The following is a 23,433-nucleotide window of genomic DNA, read 5'->3' on the forward strand; positions in this document are numbered from 1 at the left end:
ATTAGGAAGAAGCAGATGGAAAATGAGTGAGGTTTTTCTCAGAAAGAATTCAAATAATTTTTAATAATTTGTCAGAAAGTTCAGCAGAAGATGTCAGTTTTTCATTGAAAAAGTGAATAGTTCATTTTTTCCTATGAAGAGAGAGTAGTATTCAAGGAAGGAATGCACTTTCTGTAATAACATTTTAGCAACAGCAACAATAATACTAAAGCAACAGGTCTGAGTTGATGGAAAGGATGCTGGAACAGAATGAGTGGGATAGAAAGGAGGCTGGAACAGCAGTCAAGGCAAAACAGATGGGTAGCTCTGTGCATTGAAATTCCCAGGACCTGTGTCACCAAATAACAGTTAAAATTAAAAACAAAATAATTAAAAAAAAAAATCACAGAACTCTTCCCACTCCTTTCATTTGCAGATGTTACCCGTTCTTGCTGTGTACAAGCAGGCATTTTATGCTTTCTGATTAGTAAAGAAGTTACCTTAGAGTATCAATACCCTCTTTGCGTTTTGCCTGCAGGCAGCTGAGCTGATGGGACACAGAACTGACTGCACCAGTACCTCCAGTAAGGTCACTTTAACTGTTACTGAATATGAATTTTTCAGGTTACTGTACTAACAGTGTTCCCTGTCTGAGTGTGCTGTTTAGTGCGTTTAGCCATTTCCCTTGGAAATAAAACCAGAAATGACTAATCAAGTTATGTTTAAAAAATGCTGATCTTGTGTTTGTGACTTTGCTACTTCCCTCAAGTGTAGGCAGAGCAGAGCTCTTAACCAGCACGTGGTGGTACAGCCTGTGACACACCGCAGGAGCCGTGCTTTGCCCCAAGGCAAAATCAGGACAAGAAGCTGGAGTGCTGCCTTGCCTTTCCTTTCTTGTGTGTGTCCTGTCTCTTTGGAGCAAAAGTATTTCTGGTGTAATGATGACACCAAATGAAAGTAAACAGGGCTGATGGGCAACTTGCAAAGAGTTTAGCTCAGCTAAGCATTCCGATGTTATTTCTTATTAATTATTGAGAGCCGCTGTGTGCTGGAAATCATGGAATACACGGAGGATGACATGAACTAGAGAACACTCAGTGTAACTGAGTCACTCTATTGCTCTCCCACCAAATGCAGTTTACTGAGGAAGGTCAAGAAGGGGAAGCAGTTTTATAGTTGCCATGCCTGTGGGTCAGGCACATGTAGACACAGTGACTTTCTGGAGCATCCAGAGCACACGCTTAGGATGAATTCTTACATGACAAAGCCTGTGCTGTCTTGCCCTTGCTAAGACCTAGCTGTCAAGTGGCATGAAGAAGCACAGGCTCACCCTGGCCTCTTTTTTGCCTGGTCCTCCTGGTGCTGGTAGTGATAGTGTCAATTTGCTTAAGGAAAAAGTTCTTCTGGATTCTATTTTTCAGTCTATTTCAGGACGTAGCCCTGACTGATTGAGAAATTAATTCAGGACTGGGCCATGCCATCCTCTCAAGCTGAATGGGATTCAAGCTGATGACTTAAAAGGGAAAAAACATATAGGTTATTGGCAGTGTCATTCAGCTTCAAGCTCTCTATGCACCTCTGAGAATGAGACTTCTAAATTTTTCTCGTTGGAAAAGCAGTGGATAAAGTTGTTAATTGCCTCATGGTACAGTCAAAAGATCTTTTCACAAGACTGTTTAATCTGGACTAAAAATTGCTGTAGGCTAGAATCAGGGCAGATAGAACCGCTATAGCTAAAGTCATACAGCAAGAGCATATGATGTGAATCCCACATACGAGCAGCAAGTGAATGTACTCTGAATAAGTAGCATTTGGAAGGAGGTTTTAAAGACTGGGAATGGGACACAGTTTTTAAAACAGGAGGTGTCATTGTGCCCTTTCAGATGCCCTCCATCTCCTACCTGCTAGCTGTTTCTCCAGAAGGTTGTGGATTTGCTGTCTGATGCTGTGTGCGTCAGCCCCATGTGGATGTCTCGCATACTTAAGGGCATCTAGACTGGCATTTCATGCCTGTGTTGAGGCAGCTGAAAACCCTCTGAATGACTATTCCAGAAGGTGTTTGGCTGGAGCTGTGGGGCCTGATCCAGCTTTTTGCTCTGTATTAGTAAGTCCCATTAACATTTCGTTGTTCTGCATCACTGATGAGACTGAAAATGAAGTAAAAGCAGTTTTTATCACAGGGTATTGTGCATTTTTGTCTGCCCCAAAGTGGGGCAGAGGGAGAAGCAGTAACTTCTAACTGAGGTTTGAAAAGTGACTCACTGCCACGTTAGGAGCAGATGTTTTTAATCTCTGCTTGAACCACACATTAGAATTGCTGACCAAGTCAAATGATAAGATCATTTATTTTGCTAAATTAGGTTTCAGAAAGATCCTAAAAGTGAATACTTCAGATCATATGAAACTGAACATAGTATTTTTGGTCATTAGAAACTTTTTAAGATAGTTACTAATCAGTGGCTACTTAAGACAGTTGTTAACATTACCATAAATGCTTCATAGTTCTTGGACTTGAATTTGAATACTGAAAGGTATATGTGCCACATGTATATGATCTCATTCTCTCTTTTTCTTTTCCTAACAAGATAATAAATTCAGTTCTTCAACAACTGTTCTGATTTTTTTTCTTCCCAAAATGTTCAGGTTCCTGTCTGTGAATAATAAGTGCTTTTTAAAGCAGTTGTGTGTGCCGTGGAGGGCAATACATTTGTGTTTGGAGAATCCAAAGTTTTAAAATAATTAGATTGGGAGAGGGATTTTGTCTTATTTGTGTGTCCATAAAGTGCTGTTATTCTATTCTGTACAGGGTCGTATGTCATTCTAGCATCCAAGTTCCTTCTGGCACTGCGGTAAGCAGTGTGCTTAGTGTTTTGCAGTACCTGAATTCCCCTAGACCAAAATCAGAGCCAGACATTGCATTTCCTTTGTTTTCCCAGCTACACTAGGGAGCAGTGAGCACACTTTGTATTGGATACTACCATGTGACCTTGGAAACACTGGAGTTTTAACACCTTCTTTACATTGGCTTTGCAATACTGTATGCTTCCTCGGAGCTCTGACAATCCCAGGTTTGTGAATGATTTGGAGATTTTAATGCACTTTAGCTTTCCCTGGGACAAAATAATGATATCTTGGGGTGTTTTAAGGACTGCAACTTCCAGCTAGATGAATTCATCTGATAATAACTATGTGTCTAGAGTTTAGTGATGCAAAATTTGCAGGTTTACGTACAGAACTAATTTTGCTGAGGAAGCAATGCATAATGAGCTCTGAGAGCTGCCAGCTAGTGTCTGCAGCTTTAATTTGTGCAGCTAAAAAGTGAATTCCTCCCTGTAAGCTGTGAGCAGCTCTGTGGGAATCTTCTTAATATGTGTAAAGTAGGGTGTTCATAGCAATAGCAAATGCACTGATACCACAGTGCAAACACTTTGAAGCAGGAGAACAATGTTTTTCACACTGTTTTATTTGTTTCAACTAAGTCATGTGCAGCATCAAAAATGATAACTAAGACTAACTTTGAATTCTTGAAAAGTCTCTGTACTGTGTTATACTGCAGCAGTGGGATGATGAATCAGTGTGAAAGTGAAGAAAATATGGCTTTGCGCATTATGTTTTGTTGTGCTTTGTGTAAGGTAGACCTTTGAGACTTGTCATGGGTTATAGACTATTTGGGGAGAACAAGGAGGTTCTGCAATGACTGCTTGCACCAATAAGTCGTCATACTGATGTTCTTGTCAGGGCACATTGCCAGGGCAGGAGGGCACTTCAGAGACTGCTAATAGGTTGCCATGCTTGGGTAGTAAATTATCCAGTTTTACTGGACCTTCTTGTGAAAAAGCTTCAGTGAAGCAGCTCTTGTGTTTTTACTGTGGTTCACGGGCCAGCCAGCTGCAGCATGATGTACCTGCTGGTAGGACGCCAGCTGCCTCTCCTGTGTCAGTGCTCACAGGGTGCTGCACATCCTGGGGAAAGCTGTAGGTCAGAACTGCTGAGACTCAAACATGACACTTCCCAAAAATGCTTCACGGCAAATTTAAATTTGGTATCAAACATCGAGGTTCATTTGTAATCTTTCTTTTCCAGTTAAGCTTTGGGCAATGATGACTCTTCAAAGCTTTTAGTTGCTGAGGTTGTACAAAAGCCTAGCCTTTCAATAACTGCCATGTTATCTCCTGGCACTTATGGACTCTGCACTTTCTTTGTTTTGTTTATTGCTTTTCTGTTTTCTCACAGATTTTGGTAGGCATGTGCTATACTGGCTGAATCATTTTTATGTACCTGATGTGTCTTCTATGATATCCTAGTTCTTGAAAAACATCCTGGTAAACTTTCAGCAGTTTTGCTTCAGGTGTTCTTGCACTGTGAGCAGCCTTAGATGCTTTTCAATATTCTTAGTTTCTTATTCCACTCACCTGCAGGACATGATTGCCTTCTGGCATCCTGATCAGTCTTTGAGCAGAAACAGAAGAAAAGAGAACGCAGTGTAACATCCAGGCTTTCTACTCTTTCTGCCCATATATTATTCTCTGTTAATAGGCGAAGCAGAGCTCTTAGTTCGTAGGCATGGCATTCCCTCTTTACAACAGGTCTTTTTGTCATATGGATCACCTTCATTTTTCACCATTCTCTGAATATAAACTATGAAAATCATCCCTTTTATTCCTTCCTACCCTGTGAATCTCAATTATAAATTGTGGGAGGGTCACGATCAAAAAGTACAGAATACAAAATGTTGTGTTATAAAGGTTTTTCTGACACCCTTTTGGGATGACCTACATCAGTCACTGGTCATGTAATGCTTTAGAAAATTAGAAGGAATTGATTTATAAATTAAACTAATGGAAAAAATTACCATGAATTTTAATAGAAGTATAATATTAACAGGAATGGAACTCATTAGATTTTGAAATATGAGGCAGCCTCTCCATCCACTAGACTCCACAGCTGTGATTATAACTGGTGGAGATTCAGGGATATTAAAATGGTTGCATGAAGGCTTTCTGCCTGGCCCATGAATAGTCTAAGTGTAAGGGGAAAGGAAGGAGACAGTTGCAGGAGAATAACAAAGAAAATCAAGAGTGAGGGCAAAAAATATTGAGCTTATACCGTGACTGTTCTCTCGTTCATGGTAAGTTACAATGTTCACCATCTGCATTACCTGGGGATTTGTTTCCCCCAAGTGAGAAAGCTGGAAGAGTTTTCCTTGCCTCTTGCATCCTTGCTAGCGTGTGTTCCTCAGTTAGAAGTATTATTCTGCTCTGAGTATGCTTTTTCTCTCTCATGAGGAGCAGCCTCCGTGCAGTTGGGGCTCCCCTCTGACTACAAAGGCTTCTCACCGCTGAGAGCAGACAGAGAGCAGCACCTTTTTCTGTTTGACTTGCTTCAGGCTGAACCACAGCTCTGAACTTTGTACCTCTTGATTTCTCTTGGTCTCTTTCCTCCCAGGCAATGCTAAAGTGTCCTATGAACACCTGATTGCAAGTTTTGAAAAATATTCTCCTAGGTAGAAAGCATTCCTCTGTAGACTGATGCTATCTGACACATGCAACTGAAATGTATGTGCATGTGTTATCTGTCTGCGCATCTAGCTACTAGTAATTTGCTTGGTCTTTGGAAAATTAGAGCTCATCTACGTTTGTCCAGTTTCTTCAACTTGATATCTAAGGTTTGGTTCTTTTCTGCTCATGCATTTCTTGTATGTCTGGTTAATACTTAGCTCTGGTTCACTTTATATGCATTTATACACCTTACTTTTCAATTGAACTTTTACCCGTCACGGACTGAGAGGCAAGTTATATTGCCAGGTCTCAGTTAATTACCAGTGCCATTATTTTTTTATTTGCAGTGCCTGAGCAAGCAGGAGAACAACAGGTTAAGTCAAATTTGCAAAGAGATCATGACTCAATTAGTGCTTATGAGTAAAAGAGAAAAAAAAAGAATAATTAAAGGTATGGCAATAACAGCATTATATGTGTGCCTTAGTGCTAAGGAACCTGCTCAAAATAGAAGACAAATAAACCCCCAAAGGATTAGAAAGGATGTGTATAAAGCCTGAATGCAACAGGGAATTTGTGTGTGACACTCTTCTTAGAGAGGATTTCTAGGAGCTTGTTAGAGCAGGGCACAAAACCTTGGCTCTGGTTTTGCAAAAACAGTGGCTTGGTTTTGGAGGGTTTGCTGAGTGGCTAGTTTCATTTTGGTTGTGAAAGCAAAAGTAAAAAGCACCAGGCATTCCAGATCATCCCTGTCCGCTACAATTGCAAAAGCCCAAAAGTGTTAAAGCTTTGCTTGTAAGCTTTGCTGTGTCTTACTAGGAAAACTGTTTTTCCTTTTAGGTTCAGCTATGCTTCTTCCCCCAGCAATTTATAGTTATGCTAATTCCCATTATTTTTAACTGCTTGACTCGGAAAGTGCTGAAGTGCAAACCCGATAACTGAATGGCTCACTGTACAGGATTGGAAGGGCTGCCTGTAATTTTGTTCTGCTTACAACTTGGTGGTGCTGATAGTCCGGACTCAGATGTAAAACCAACTATGGGCAAAGAGGTGCAGGTCCCCTTGAAGTAAAACAGCTACAGCAGTTGCAACCAGTTGAAGAGCTAGCTTTTTGGGTTATATGTCCTTCACTAAAAACTAACTAACTTGAGGGACATCACAGCTGGGTGAAATCTTTCTGAAATGCCAGTTAAAGGATTTTTAAAGGAATTCTGGAGAAGAAATTGTTGTACATGGTATCAGGGATATGCCGTAAAAGGTTCTGTAGATTTTAAAATATAAGGTCCAAATGTGTGCCCTTAAAATGAGTGTGCTGATTTCAGTGAGAGCAGGGGCTATCACCATGTCACTGGATTCAACCAGTGCCTGGAGCTGCAGAGAAGGAGCCACAGATTCCCCAAGGATCACCCAAAAGCACTAAATACGTAGGACCACAGTGTAAACAGCAACAAAGATATAACCCAAAAAGGTGTTAACCTCCTTTTCCACTAAAGGTGCTGCTCTGGCTTGTCATCCATCTCTGGACTGAGAGGAAACAGCTGTGGCCTGCTCCTTCTCACACTACATATTTGTCTTCCAAGTTTGTCAGCTTGCTCACTCACTGGGGTAGCCTGTCTCTCTGCACAATATACAACCACTTGCCTTTCCTACAGGCTGCTGGCTGGGAAGGTAAGATGTTCTGCATGAAGAGAATCCAGTCACTCTTGAACCTGGGTGCTCACTTCTTTGTGGCACTGTTTTACCCTTCCTTCTTAGTTTTTCAAAAACTTCTGTAAAGCCCCTGTGATGTGAGTGTGAGTAATCATACTGGCAGCAATACATGGTTGGCTAGGGAAGCTGAGCTGCACATCTAGTGCAGTAAAAAATAACACTGACAGCACCCCAGTCTGTGGCAATGACTAGATGGTTTCTTTTAAGCGTGGATACATTACAGTGACTGAGGTGGTTGGTTCCCTGCCCCCCCACCCCCATGTGTATGTGTGTGTCCAGATCATCACAGAGGGTAGCTAATGGTGAATGTGAATTTTTTGCTGAGTGACAGATCCATCCAAGGATGAGACCCTAGAGGAAGTTGACTCTGCAGTGGAGAATGGACATTCTGCTGTTGCCATTTGAAAATACAAATGCCAAGATGTTTATACCCATCAATGCCATGTAGTATACGTAGGGAATATGCTCCTCCTACTGGGAGAAGTACAGTTTGGTGTTGTAGTGTTTTGCTGTTGCCAAGCAGGTGTTACTTCTTTGAGAAAAATGAAAATTTTGTGCAGTCAGATTGCAGGTAATTAACATGTGAACTTTTTGTATGGGTCAGGACTATCCAGTAACCCACCGGGCTTCTGAAAGCCATGCAATGGAATGTTTATCAATGTTTTTGTTTGTTTGTTTTGAGTGTGTGTGTGTGTTTAAAATTGCATGTGTTTAAAAGTGCATTTAAAATTTTCTGGATCTGGAGAACTGATTAGGAAGCACATTCCTTCCCAGAGCCTGCAACCCTTCAGCAGGTGGATTCAGCACAACCTTAACCAGCTGGGGGCTGCAGTGGTTGCACTTAGTGCAGATATTGCATGTGGATCTAAACAGGCCTGAGGGTTTGATTGATTATATTTGCTTTTCTTATAGAAACATTGGCACCAGTCTCTTCCCTTGATGGATAAAGTGGACTAACCATACACAGAAATAGCCATTGCTCAATGTAGGACTTAGAGTCGAAGACAAATTATTTTCTAAAAGGACAGAGCCCTGTCAGTGGGTGCTGAGTGCATTCTTTCCTTTGATACGTTTTTTAGTGGATGAGGTTAAAGAGTTTTGCTTACTGTGTGTGGGAAATGGAGCAGAGAGTTAGCTAGCAGGAGTGCTGAAAAGTGCATTTCCTCATTGTCTGTGTCTTTAAATGCACAGCAGGATGCTTTTTGCTTCTTAGCTGGCCTTTGGTAGAGGTAAAGTATTAATATGAAAGAGCAAAGAGGGAATATTAGTGTCCCAGAGTCATGGTGTGCATGATAGAGAGCCCTGTTGGAAAGTGTGCTAGCAGAAATCCAGGTAATGAGGTAGGAGCTGCTGTGTTCTCCTGCTGCTCTAGAAGAGCAGGAGCATCTTGACCTTCAGGTACAGACTGCCAGGTTCTCCACGCTCCTGCGCCCTTGAGCTGCAGGTTAAGAGCCAGAGATTAACAGCTTCGAGGGACTGAGGAGGTCAGATGGCTTTTGTTACTTGTACTTGGGCTTGTGCTAAGGGTGTGCTCATGACCAGAGCATTAATAGGGCACTGTGAGATGTTTTAATATATTGTTAATTAGTTATCATGCAGGCTAATTGATTTCCTATCTATTAAATCTTCTGTTGATGGACTTTCGAAATCTGTAAGATGTTATAACAGCTATAAATAATTTAAGAAACCTTATAATTCCTCTATGAACCTATTCTTTAGAGTAAAGCAGGATTGATATTCATGTCCTGTATTTTTAAGTTACACGTATGATGGCAGCATCTTATGTCAGCACATGTAGTGGTTTAACCCCAACCAGCAACTAAGCACCACACAGCTGTTCTCTCATTCTCCCTGCAGCAGGATGGGGGAGAGAACAGGAAAAGTGAGAAAACTCATGCGTTACGATAAACACAGTTTAATGGGACAGAAGAGGAAGATGATGATGATTGTTATTAAATAAAATATAAATATATTTATACAAATACATACAGTTATTATTTTTATTATTGTTATTATTATTATTGAGTTAGAATATACAGAAAAAGTGATGCACAATGCAGTTTCTCACCACTCACTGACCAACGCCCAGCCAGCTCCCAAGCAGCTTTCCCCCCAGTTCATACACTGAGCATGTGTGCTGGTTTTGGCTGGGATAAGGTTAATTTTCTTCATAGTGCCTAGTATGGGACTATGTTCTGGATTTGTCCCGGAAACAGTGTTGATAACACAGGGGTGTTTTAGTTATTGCTGAGCAGGGCTTACACAGAGCCAAGACCTTTTCTGCTCCTCACACCACCCAACCAGCGAGTAGGCTGGGGGTGCACAAGGAGTGGGCATGGGACACAGCCAAGACAGCTGTCCCCAACCAACCAAAAGGATATTCCATACCATATGATGTCATGCTCAGCATATAAAGCTGGCGGAAGAAGAAGGAAGGGTGTGTGTGTGTGTTTGGAGTGATGGTGTTTGTCTTCCCAAGTACCCATTACACGTGATGGAGCCCTGCCGTCCTGGGGATGGCTGAGCACCTGCCTGCCGATGGGAAGTGGTGAATGAATTCCTTGTTTTGCTTTGCTTGTGCATGTGGCCTTAGCTTTATCTATTAAATTGTCTTTATCTCAACTCATGTATTTTCTCACTTTTACTCTTCTTGATTCCCTCCCGTCCCACTGGGAGGGGGAGTGAGCTGTATGGAGCTTAGTTGCTGGCTGGGGTTAAACCATGACAGCGTGATGCGTGATGTCCTATGGTATGGGATATCCCTTTGGGCAATTTGGGTCAGCTGTCCTGGCTGTATCCTCTTCCAACTTCTTGTGCCTCTACAGCTTTCTTACTGGCAGGGCCTGAAGAACTGAAAGTCCTTGACTCAGTATAAATGCTACTTAGCAAAACTAAAACATCACTGTGTTATCAATATTATTCTCACACTAAATCTAAACCATAACATCATACCAGCTACTATGAAGAAAATTAACTCCATCCCAGCCAAAACCCGGACTGCATGTCTACCATACTGGACAACTGAATAGAAAGGATCCCATGTGTTTCATAGTGGCTGCTTATTTTCCTTTCCAAGTTTTGGTCCTTGTCTTTGTGCAAATTATCACACTGCCTTTAAAGATGCTCTACAAGGTCTGTTGCAAACCCCTGTATAGCTATTGGAGCTGACTGGAACACGGCCATTTGCTCAGTCTGTGGGAAGTACTGTGTTTGGGGCCATTAGACCATGGTGAGAACCAAAGTGTGTGTGCCAAATGCCAGGTGGTCCTTTCAGTGGAAGCTGGTGGGGTTCTCAGTGGCTTCCTAAGAATAACGTAAGCTCTTGGCCAATGTCATTTTGGTTTGATCAAGTTGTGGGTAGCCTCCTTTAACCTGGTGGTACCTGCAGGCATTTCTGGGGTTGTGCTCACTTATGCCTATTTGCGGCACTGAAGAATGGTTCCAGGGACTGTGGAAACCTGGGAGTGAAACATGTTCCCAAACCCTCTTTTTCCCAGTAAAGCTCTCTCTGTCTAAAAGGGCAAGGGCGATGCTAGCTTTGGGCCATCCCATCATTTTCCTGGTTTTGGAGGGACCCTGTGGAGGACTTGCAGACCCTTTTGCCTGACTTGGAAGCTGTGTGGCTGGGTTGGCAGTGTAATTCTGGCAATTTTTGTGGCCTCAGTTTCTGGCACAATTGAGTATTCATGCACTGGGACTTCTCACCTCTAACAGAAGATGTCACCTGCTGAACACTGCAGGTGACTCCATGAGATGTCTTGGCAGGACCCTCAGGAAGCAAGCGCACTGTTGCTGCTCCGCTGAAGCCAGGGCTGCAGAGGGTTCTGCGATTGGAGTGCTGGGGAAACTAGTCACCTAGGACTTTTGTTTTTCTTTTTTTTTCCCACCAATTCACCTACAAATGTATCACCCAGTCCCACTGTTGCTGCTGGGAAGAGACTGCCAGGGCATTTAAAAAAATGACATTTTCAAATGCTTCCCTCCCACTCCTTAGCTTTTTATATTAGCCTCTTGGAAACTGGAAATTGAAATCTGTTTCCTCCCTCAGGATTTTTTTTTCTTTTCTTTTTTTTTTTTTTTTTTTTCTTTTCTCTCTTCTATTGCTTGAGCATTTGTTGGCTGCTTTTTAAAGGCAGCCTGTAAGTTCATGAAATGAAACAAGCAGAGAAATAAGCTATACCATACTAAGGTGGGGAGGATGTTAATACATTTTGCAGAAAGGCTTTGCAGACTTCAGACACAGACAGGAAAGCAAGGACACTGTAGGTAATATTAGCATGGACTGCATCCCATAAATACCTCTGTGCCACTCTAGCACAGATGTAGTTGCCAATAAGGAGCTGGTGCCAGGCAATGAAGTTATAGACCCTATGTAATCCCATGCAAGTCTCAGTGCTGTGTGACGAAGATGTTTATAGCTGCTGGAGTGCCTCCTGTTTGATGCATCTTTCAGGAGGTTATTCACATAGGTCTGTCCTATGTCCTGGAGACTTCACTCACTTGCAGAACAATTAGAAGTCCCAGATGAAATGTGTCTCATTATGGCATATACGACATTACACCTCAGGACATGTTGTCATGAAGGCTGGATGTCAGAACACTGGTCCAACAAGCAATGCTTTATTTCTTTCTGTGTCCTGTTAGTGCAGTGGGGTGTGATGTCATGCAGCCGTCTGGACGTGATGCTGACTCAGCCTGGGCTTCCTGGCACTGTGCCCCTGAAACCCATTGCCTCTCAGGACGGATCAGCACCACAAAGTGGGCGATGGGCCTGTCCGCCTGTCTTATTTCTGTTTCCATGTGCCTTTCCCTCCTGTCAAGGGATTTACTTTATGTATGAGATACTAAGAAAATCAATCCCTTCTTTTATAATAAAAACCTGACTCCAGGAATCCTGGTCAGTGTTGCTGTCTTTGGGGATTTCTTCACAAAATTCAAGCAATTTGTGTGTTTTCATTAAAAAAAACAGCCCCCTAAAAATGTAGCTCAGCTTTTCAGTTATTTAGAGAGGCAAGGTTTTGCGGTATTAGCCTCAAAGTCGCCAGTGTTAGTGGCAAACTGTTGAAAACAAAATGCAATTTTTTTTCTTAAAAGAAAAACATATTAAAACTAAGCAAAGAATGTTTAAATAATTTGGGGATAGCTGATTTTTCTTTTAATGAATGCTTGTAACTAATATAACTGTTCACCCCTGCAAAAGTAAGCACAGGGCTATAGCAACATTAACTGTCCTCCATGTCTCCTAATTCCAGTATGATTTACCCTTCAGCTGGATACTTGCTAATAATGACACTAAAAATGTAAAACAATGATTTTTTGTTGTTGTTGTTGTTGTTGTTGTGCAACTTTTAGCTGCCTTATTGAACACTTAGCAGAGAAGGGCTGGAAATGTTCAAATTAGCAAGCACGGGTATAAGAAAAGGGGGCCTTTTTTCTCTCGGCCCATGGCTTTGCATGACTCTGTAACCTCCTCATCCGCATCAGAAATTCCAACATGAAGGAGTTGCTGCAGCCGTCGCTTTCTGTTCATCCTCAGATCTTTGTTCAGGCATTTCTAACATGGTCCTTACTTCACTGTCTGCCCCTTTTCCTCTTCAGCTAAAAGGATGTGAAGTAGGATCAATGCTTTCTTATTATTGTTGTCCTGTCCTCATGTTCTGAATGTGCTCTTTGCAGGGATAAACTGAACATCCGCACAGCTGAATAACTCCAGCTTCTCTCCTCTGATTCCCAGCCCTTTTAAATAGTGCTTTCTGTCCAGTGTGCCCCAGATCTCAGGAGCACGCAGCAGCTTCCCTCCTGCTTCCTGCTGGGCTTGGATCAGCACCCCCCCAGCCCCGAGACACTACACCCTCCCTTTTCGTGTGAGGTGCACTGCCCCTTAACACGAGCCCACCCGCACGTTCAGCGGTGCAGCCTCATACTTGACTGACCCACCCATGGGCCTGCACGAAGCAACAGGGGGAGGCTGGTTGCACCTCATGACGGTCTGGGATACGTGCAACCTCTATGGGTTTTTGGTTCACAATCAGATGGATTTTGACCCCCTCTAATGTTAGTGTTTCTAGATGGAGCCCACTGCTCCCAGCACAAGCCTCGGGATTTAATTACCCTTTGCCAGGGCTATCGTGAATTCACAGTGGTTATTATTCACTGTGAACTCTGTCTTGCCCATGCTCTGTGCAACGTGACCCCTTTCTCAGTCATGCTGGAAGCAGCTCAGCACTGTGGGAAATCCTGAGCACGGTTAAAACAAACAAATGAGCCCTGAAGGCAGTAGCTTCCAGCCACAAGACTTCAGTTACAAAGTCAGCTCATCTAAACACCTTAAAAATGTCACCAGAAACACTGCTGCAGTGTGTCAACCCTGGTTGCTTGTTGCAAGGAAAGCAAAGCTTTTGCTGTTTTCAGAGTGGTGCCCGTTGGAGCCATTGTAGGGTCAGAGTGGATTTCATTAGCTACGTGGAGCATCAGGAAAGTCAAAAGGAATGAGAAGAGGCTGGAGGCCGACACGTGCAATGGTGCAGTTGGCTTGCAAGAAGGTTTGTTAGAGCCCAACCATACTGCAGCTCCTGATCCCTCGCCTCATTTCCAGCAAAAAGAGACACTCCAGCTTTTATAACATATTGACTAGCAGGAAAAATAATGTGTGTGGTGAAGCTGTCCATAGCCTTTCTCTGTGAAACTTTCCAGCCAAAACTAGGTCAGGTTTAAAAGCCTAACGTGTGCACCGAAGCACAAAGGCAGTGAGAGAGATGACTTGTTCCCAGTAATGATATTTTAAACAAAAGGAAAGAGCTGGCATTCTGTTTGTTTAATGGCTGCAAGCTGACCGGATATTTCACTACAGCTGTGTTTTGCTTTTAAACGCTACCACAGTATTTACTTGCAGAGACAGGGCAATGAGTTGCAGGCAGAGGCTGGCAGGGAGGATGCTACAGCAAAGGTAGCTAAATAGCGTAATTTTCCTTGTTATAATTCTGATACATTGCAGTAGCCATTATCCACACACAAGGTGAGAGATGTTCCCCTGGCCTTACAGGCAGAGTAGCTAAGGTGGAGGAGACCATTACCTCTGTTTTGTGGACAGGGATATCAGAGATACTAATAGAATAAGTGACTTATTATGGGTCTGAAAAAACTCTTTGCCACAACTGTGTACAAGACCAGTGTTCTTCCATCTTGTCTTCTGTACAAACATCTTTTATTTAAAAGAGAGACTGGCCAACGTTGTTTTTGTTTTTGCCACATATCAGTTTGAGCAGCAGAGTGGTGGTAACTGTTGCTGACGGCAGGTATATCCACTGGCAGTGGCAGGTCTCACGTCCTTCCTGGGCTGTGTACCCTTGTGAAGCAGCATGTGCTGCACTATGGGGACCCAACCTGGCAATTTCGGTTCCTCTGAGATTTTACTTTTCACTAGAGTCTCTTGCAGTAATGTCTCAGTGAAACCTCTCTTCATCCCTGCCAGAGATGTGCAGTCAGAAGTCAGGGTGCCCTCAGGGGTCCCCTGGGCACCTCTGGCCCATGTGAGCACCTGTGTGGCCAGCAGCTGATGGCCTGGGTAGAAAGAAACATTCCTCTAGTGGCCAACTCTACTCCTTAGAAGGGTGTCTAAGGTAATATAGGTTTCTTGCTGGGGAATCCTCCTCTGCCTCTGTAGAAAAAGCTTAGACATTTAATTTTTAGATCTGTTCTACATTTTTCCTGGGAAAATGTGATCTGCTGTATTATTGGTCTCAAATCCTGCTGGGCTGCACCAGGACACTCTGCTGATTGTCTTTAGCAATAGTATTAGCATATCCTACTCTCTAGGGGCTACCAATAATAATCACCATACACACCAGGGATGCTGTGCTGCTTCAGTAATTCATATTTACCGTGTGCTTTGATGGTTTTGGAAAGGAGGTCTGACAAAGAAGGAAAATATTGTGACTGCAGCTGATAATGTGAGAAAAGGGGAATAGATTAGAATCTGGCTTGCTACAGCATTTTGCTCAAAGTCTATTCTAGATAGGCTTTAAGGGAACCTGCATCACTACAGTCTCTGAGTGCCTTCCAGTAGTGCGTTAAGAGATCTTACCAACATCTGCTACTTCTGAGTCACCCTTCTTTTCTTCTTCTCCCAGAGCTAGAAGGATATGTGATTTTTTAGAAGAAATGTGCAGCTCTATATCCTATCTAGCATGTGCCTGGGGCCCTAAAATGCTCTAGCAGTCTGCTTAAATAAATACTAAAACTCTTCACATCGTTATGCTACTTTAGAGTGAGTAGCAAAGATTGTTATCCCTGTGGTATGCCAGGTGGAAAGCCACTGCACAGAAAGACTGTGAAAATTCATCATACATATAGCATCAACATCAGAGTCAAAACCAGACTGCAAGTCTTGTAGTGCTTTGGTGTTGCTTGTGTTGTCAGTATCTTATAAAATGGTCAGTTTAGAGTTCTCACTGCGAGTAATGTTTCTAAAAAGCTAACATCATCTCTAATTTCTACAAATTACACATAATTTCTGTTGTGGTTGTTCACTAACAATTCAGGAAAAAACTTTACGGTAAACTCTGGATGATAAGATTTAATAAGTGCTTTCATACATTTTTATCCTACTCATCTGTTTTGAGTGGTAAATGCAACATGGACTTTTCATTTCTTTAGTGGTTGGACAGCTGGCTGAATGGTAATTGAGAGTTTCAAATAAGCAGGAATCATGAAATGAAGTTTTCTTGGATTAGTAGCAGAGATAATTTTCTGTTCTGGGACTATATTTCTCTTTTAACCCATAGACATGTTTATATTATCAGTAAAAAGTAACTTTGCACCTGAGCTATAGCTCAAAGTTCTACAGCCCACCTGCCCCCTATGCCATAGGCATAAGTTATGAAGTCATAAGAGGAAATCTGCTTTGATCAACAGACTGTTGGGACAGGTTACCATTTCTACATTAATTTCCTCTGAAATGTTTGTAAATTTTTTAAACTGTGCTTGCTTTTATTTGTCTGTAAAAAACCCCATGACTATTCCATATCAGATAGGACTGCCTTACTTAACTGAGGCTTGCAAGACACTTTGCAATCATCTCAGGACAAGAGCACAGAGTCTATAGGCAGAACATGCATGTTTTTCTTTACTTGCAGTGGACATCGTAAAAGTAAGACCATGGTCAGTAGGCGGAAGATAGAGGCTGTTGGAAGTATGTACATCAAATATTTAATTTTCTTGTTGAAAATGTGGCTCCAAGCTGAAAGTAAACAGTTTTCTAAATCAGAGAGATGCTCCAAGGTTGAAAGATGTCATATGCAGGCTGGGGAGTGTGTTTTAATGGTAAGTTTCTCTTACCATTAAAAAGACACTGTTTTCTACCTTTTCCATCCATGATACCTATGATCTTACAGAATATTTGGTTGAGGTCTTTCAAAAAGATATGTCCTTTCCAGACAGGTTGTCTCTCCTTGAATGCTCCAGGAAGCATCCATGTAAAAAGAAAAACAAATAAGCCTAAACAACCCACCCTGTGATAGCACTACTGCTTAGGAGAAGAGCAGCTTTTCTCCTCTGAGCTTGGGAACACTTCTCTAAGTTTGCAGGGATACGTGTTATGCCTCAGGAAGGCAACATGAAGGTGTGAAGCTGTAAAAATTCTCCTCTTCTGAACTACATCCCAGGCTATCCAGGGGCAAATACCCCTACACCTGAAGGGAAAAGGAGATTCTTGTGTTTCCTAATTACTCCCTCGTAACTGATTTGAATGATGACCAGGTTAAGGCAATTTGGGGCACTCAGAGACCCACTGGGGATGAGCAGTCGCTCTGATGCTCTGCAATGATCATGGCACTGAACTCTCTTCCCATTGTAAAGGGGAATAAGAGGTGCAGAGAGGTTCTCCTGTACCTTTAAGAGTGGAAGCAAGAAGAGTGAGAGCAAGAGGGAGGACAGGTTCCCTTGGCCATGGGTTATCTTCAGTACTGGTTTCAAAAGGATCTCTCTTTCCCTTCCTTTGTCCTTCCCCCATGGGAGGGGTGTGCTGAAGGACTGGTGTCAGGGAGCCCAAGAACGTTCAGCTGTGCTGGGAGGAACAGAGCACTCCACACTGCTCCAGGTTCTCTGCACTCTCCAAACAGAATCCAAATGACATTTTCCAGATTTTTCTTTTTCTAGACATGGTGGAAAAGGCAAAATCTCCTATTTGGTACCCATTGTGGTACTCTGGTGCTGAGTAGGATCGTATTGTACTCTGTCTTACCCAGATTTTCTTGGCAGGTTGACTGCCCAGAAATAATAAACCTATAAATAGGGTTTCAACTTCCCAAGTCTTATGATGAGTCTGGGAATATTCACCCTTCCCACAAACCAGGAACAAAATCTAACCCCACATTATGACAGATGCTGTCCTTTTTTTTTTTTTTTTTTGGTGTTATATGGCATGGCAAGCACTTCTGCCTCTAGTATTAAATATTACAGCTCATGCACCTTTGAGAAAAAAATTGCAGAATCAGTCAATGTGGGACTGGCCTATAATAAGATGCTAGTTTGAAAATTCGTATCACCCAAGAAGACCATTCTTTAATGGTAAGCTTAATTACAAATGAGGTCTGAAAATGGTATTCAGACAGTGTACTGTCTTCTATATCAGCTCTTAAAAAAATCACATGGTTTTTAAAAGTAATTGTAAAGTGACTCTCTTCCATCTCTTCCACCATATTACCCTAATGTCTCTTGGGAAATGCAGCATTGCACTGCTGCTTCTGCTCAAAGCCAGTGATGCAGGTGGCCTGATTTACCACCTCTAAGGCCAATAGTAAAATATCTTGCATGTCAGTGGGGGGCAGGATCTTTAGAAGGTTGATATAGGAAAGCAAAACTGAAGATCTCTCCCTAAACCTTGGTTTGGCAGTGATACTCCTCAGCCCCTATTGCTTTCCTTGGATCATAGCTCTGACTCCATGTCAGGTTCGCTGCCTATTTTCCTCTGCCTGCTTAGAGAGGATGCACTGATACAGATTATTACTACATTACAGTCCAAAAGAGAGGCAAATCAGTGACCTCTATGCATGAGAACAAATCCCTTGGGTGATACAGCTGTTCTGTAGCTGTGTCTGTCTCAGAGCACTCTAATGGCATATGCATTGCCCTAAGAGAGACAGGGCCCTACTGAGTGAAAGGCAGCTCCTCCTCTTCTGGGTGCCACAGATCTCAGCAGGCATAAATTAGGATGTCTCAGACAGACCCACTCCCTGTTTACACCAGCTGCATGTGAAGAGAATACATTAAGGCTGATTTCTTGAGCAGGGTGCAATGGGCTGCCTCACATCCTGACAGACAGAAAGAGGGAGAGCAGCAACATATTTAGCTTGCAACAGTATGGATTTCCTCACAGGCCATCCTCTCTTGTTATTGAACCCATCATCTCTCTTGGGGAGCAGCAGCCTCTCCTGGGTTTGGTCTAACTGGTAGTTAAGCTAGCATAAACCAAAGTGATCACATCTGACAGCACCTTAGTAATAAGACCATGGCAGCACAAAGGCAGAAGCAAATTAATCTCCTCAACTGTGATTTTATACAGGTCAGAAATTTTCTTAAGTCTATCAGGCACCATTTGTGCCTCTTTACATGCCTCATTTCTCTTGCTCATGGCTGGGACAGGTAAGATGTGGTGCATATGTAGGGTAGACCTCTGGGACCCGCCTGTCCCTCCAGTTTGATGGTTCCTGGGAGCTGTGGTCAGGCAGCAGACAGTGAAGCAGGTTCTAGTTTGTGCTATATGACAGTTGCACCAAGCAAAACCCAGGCACAGGCTAGTAAATCATATTTCAAGGTGACCAAATATAACTTTTGGGTCCCCCAAGGATCTGTGTCACTATTGGTCTTGATGAACGATCTAAAAGGGGATTGTAGGCAGCAAATACGATGGTGGCATAAAATGATTAAGAGCAATAAAAGCTGGAGGAGAAATGACAAAATCAAGAGGGACCTAATAAAGCTGGATAAATGTGCAATGCAGCAGCAAATGAGATACAGTGTTGCAGGAAACTTTATGCCAGAAATAATCATGTTAACTCTTCTTATGCATTCTTGACTTCTGCATTTTGCTCTGAAGAGATCTGGTCGCTTGACAGACAGCTTAAAGAATACGGCAACTCAGAGCCTCGATGTGCTGACCAGTGCAGTATAAGAGCTGGCAGGTCATGCAATCTACCTAGACAAGACAGAGATGGGTGGTAGGAAGGGAAAAGGAAAATGTCAGAGACTGTAGCGTTTGCCTGTGGTCACTCATAAAACCAAATGTAGAGCAGAGGGCTTAAGAATGTCATGCCCAGGGTCAGACTCCAAACCGCAGGGATAAATCCCCAGAGGCCAGGCCGTTAACTGGGAGCGAAGCACCTCCAGAGGGCCATAGCATCATACAGATGGCCAGGACAAGCGGAATGGATCACTCTTTGTCTAGCTCTGTTAGTTAGACAGAGAGCTTAGATGAGTTGCTTAGGCCATATGCTCAATCTTTAAGTGTCTGGAATTAGTAAAATGACTTACACCCTCTGTTATTTTTCCCTCTGTACCATTTATTTTCAGCCACAGCTGAGACCAGGGGACTGTTCCTGGATGGTAAGTTGTTTTGTTTTTTCCTGAGAACTGGCAGCTGTGGAAAAAAATGTCATCAGAGGAACAAAATGAAATGACTAGTGATAAAAGCTCTATGCACTCAGACTGGCCTTGGTGCACAGGGGGACTGGGGACACTAGTTATGGGGGGGGGGGAGGGGGAGGCATACGGGATCTTGTCCTGGCCCTTTGACGTTCCTGCCATTACGCCAGGGCAGGGGGTAGACTGTGGGTCCCACACAGGACTGGGGCTGTCACCTGGAGCTGTCTGCTGGTGTGGCGAAGCCCAGTCCCTCCACCACGCCAGGCTGAGCTCCCTGGCTGTAAACCACTAGCAGGTTTTATGTAGTGCTGCAAACGTTCATGCATGATGCCAGGCCTGACCTTGAGGAGCCCCAGGGCAGGAGACTGGGGACCTGCGTGATCAGCATGTTTGTTTCACTGCCAGCCTGTGGCACCACACATTTCCTTTGGGTTTAGAGTCTTCTCCCCTGTTCTACTCTGGGCCGTGCCTGCTGAGCCCTGATGTATCCACAAGTGGATCTTTTTGTATCTCATCAGTAAAACAGAGCACTCTTCAGTTTTGTTTGTGGGAGGGTGATAGATGCAAGTGTTGGTTGTTTGCACAGAGATTTCACAGGCTGCAAAAACACTGTCACCTGTTCCATAAAACAGAAAAAAAAAAAAAAGCCAGGCTGCCAAGTGCCTACTAAACACCAGCTGGTAAGTGCCACAGCATCAACCTGCACAGCTATTGACTGTGCTCACAAGCTGAGGCAAACCTGAGGATAATCAGGCAGCCTAACAGTGACATGCAGCTTAGGAAGGTGGCTCGGAGCCTGCTCTCCCTGCAGGCTCCTCTGTGGCATGAGTGCAAGCACCTAACAAAAGTGCTGATGGTTCTTCCTCACCTGGAGATCACAACCTAGGAAGCTGGTCGCAGCTGCTGCATAGCCTGTCTTGCAGAGGCCACCGCTGGAAGCTTCTGTGGAGTAAAACCAGACCTTGGAGCAGCTTATCACGGAAAAACCTTCAGTAAATGCTGTAGTGACCTTCAGGTTGAAGGCAATATGATGCTGGACTGCATTTCTCCCCCCCTTCCTCCCCCTCTGCCTACAATGGGAGAAGTAAACCATTGTGGTATCAGGACATGAAGAACTACCCAAAGGCTTTTTGTTACTGTAGGTTGTGACTAAGGGAAGAACCAGTAATGGTCTGAAAATACCAAACCATAGCTCTACAGACAGTAGCCTTGTATGGCAGCAAGGGATACTTGCCTTACACTTCCCGGGGAAGGCTTTCGGCACTGAATGTATCGATGCAGTGGAAGATTGCCTAGAAAAATTACAGAGCCATAACTGTTGGGGATTTCAAGAATAAACAGGCATCTGCTTAAAATATATAAACCTGATGGTTAATTCAGACAAGAAATGGTGGAGTAGATGTCCTCTCTGTCTTCCTTCCTGTCCTATGTTCTGTGATTCCTGTTGCATTGGGGGGTGAGGAAACTCTCAGCAGCCTCTCAACAGCAGTTTTGTGTCCCATACACCACTTCCTTGATCATGGTGGCTGCAGTTCTTTGTCTAGTGTTATAAAATCAATATGATATGTGAGGGTTAGTGGTATGGGATGAGTAAAAGAGTCATTATCCCATAATTTTCAGTGCTTTTTCTGCAATGGTGTAAGGCAGGTTCAGGTGATAAACAGAAGCTATGGCATATTATGCCTGTGGAGGCACAGATTTTCATCACATCAGATGGGCAAATGTTTGAGAAGTCACTAAAATTTTTTTCCTTGCTGACTGCTTGGCTCTCCAAGGGTGCGTGACTTTGTATGAGTCTCTGGAAGCAAGGCCTCTGTCTTAATTTGGTGCAGCCTAAGGTTAGGCAAAGTAGAGACAGCAGTGTTCTGTGTGCATCCGCAACAGAAACTGAGCACAATATGCATGTGGTAAAACTGTGGTAACTGGGTGGTTATGTCTGCACATCTATTTTCTGGGCAATTCGAGATGGAGAAATTCCTTAGCTAGAAAGAAACCTGCAAATGCCATTTCAGACTGTTCTGCTTTCAGAAGTCTCTCACCATCTTCCATGAAACTGATGTAATTTCCCTGGCCCTTCCCATTTACACATGCAAACAAGATAAGATCCAGGCTCAAAACTTTCATTGCAGAGTCAGAATGACCATAAAAGGGTATTGCGTGATGCAGTCTGCCATGTCTGCTGTGTAACTGGTTACCAAGCTTCTCAATGCCCCAGCTACAATGTTTTAAAAAAATCATCCAAGACTTGCTTTCAACTTCAGCACAACTGGAATAAAAAAGTGACCAGTCTTATGGGCTGCACTTGGCCTGATTCGTGGCTAAGGATAATGTCCAAGCAAACAACAATAAAAGAAGCAACCTGCTGGAACCTGCAAACTGAAGGCTTGTCTCCTTGACACGCTGCTGCTGAACCATTTTTTCGTGATGCTCGAGGCATGTAAAGCCATGGATAAGCACTAACTGCTGTGTGCAAAGTAGTCAATAAATTGCCATCAGACTTTTCCTTCTGTTTAACTTTTATTAAAAGAGGTGCTAAGGTACTGTACTGTATGCAGTACATCATATTTATTACCAAAATTAACAAATATACAAAACTTATACATGTAATTTTCTTACATCCATTTATTGGTCTATAATACTGCATTTGTTCAAGTAGGTTATCTACAGTATGTAAACATCCCTTGGATTGACCTCACACAGATTAGGAAAGCCCATCTAACCCATGTAGTTACCAAATATAGCTTTTTCTTTTTTTTAAAATTTATTTGGCTTTCGTTGGTAGAATCTAATCTTCACATTTGGCACATGGAAGAGACATCTACAGTGCAAAAGAGGCAGACTTTCTGGTTTTGTTCTGAGCAGTTTAGCAGAGTCATGGTTTTAAAGAGCCTAGAATAAATTTACACAAACTTGATAGAAGATGGATTAGTGTTAACACCAATGACTCACAGATCAGCCGTTAAACTACAGCAGAAATTCAAAGCCTCTTCCCCAACCCTCATCCAGGTGGAAAAAAACCTCAGCCTTGTTTCTAAAGGATTAAAAAAGGACTCCGTTAGCAACAGAGAGAGGAGTTTTAGTTTACAAAGAGCCGTCTGAGATTCCAGTTTCAATTTTCTGCTTTGTGGGATTTTTTTCCCCCCTCTTGTTAGCAAGCAATTTTTTTTCCTCCTTTTTAATGGGGGAAAAATAACTGGTGAGGAACAACTTTTCTGTGGTGGCAGTTTTTCAGTGAGTTGGAGATTACAGTTAGAGTTTACAGATCTTTGAACCCAGATGTATAGAGCTCAGTAAGCTGCCGTGTACAAGGGGAGAGAAAGGGGGAGAGAGAGTAACGTCATTATATTCCAGGCTTCGAGCTTTGCAATTTTGCTGTAAAAACGAGGAAAAAAACTTCCTTCCTTCTGCTTCTCACGGTTTCAAAAACGTGACTTAATTTAACTGAGTAAAGCTGATCCAGAGAGACCTTCATTCGCACCCTTCTTCCCATTCTCATCCAAGCACCGTATTGCTATGTTTTAGGAGGCCTCACCCATGTCCATGGAAGCATCTGATGAGAATGGACCTAACTGGACACCGTTTCGCATGGAAACCCCTCTGCCATTCCTCG

General features: G+C 42.9%; 1 long non-coding RNA gene across 1 annotated transcript in view; it reads left to right on the forward strand.

Moving 5' to 3' along the window:
* Positions 1 to 23,433, forward strand: part of LOC121085028 — a 52,969-nt gene extending 29,536 nt beyond the window's left edge. The window contains exons 3-4 of the long non-coding RNA XR_005826929.1: positions 19,752 to 19,784; positions 23,346 to 23,433. This is a non-coding gene — a long non-coding RNA (uncharacterized LOC121085028). The remainder of the gene's footprint in view (positions 1 to 19,751; positions 19,785 to 23,345) is intronic.

Source organism: Falco naumanni, chromosome 3, assembly GCF_017639655.2.
Source record: "Falco naumanni isolate bFalNau1 chromosome 3, bFalNau1.pat, whole genome shotgun sequence".
NCBI classification, from domain to species: Eukaryota; Metazoa; Chordata; class Aves; order Falconiformes; family Falconidae; genus Falco; species Falco naumanni.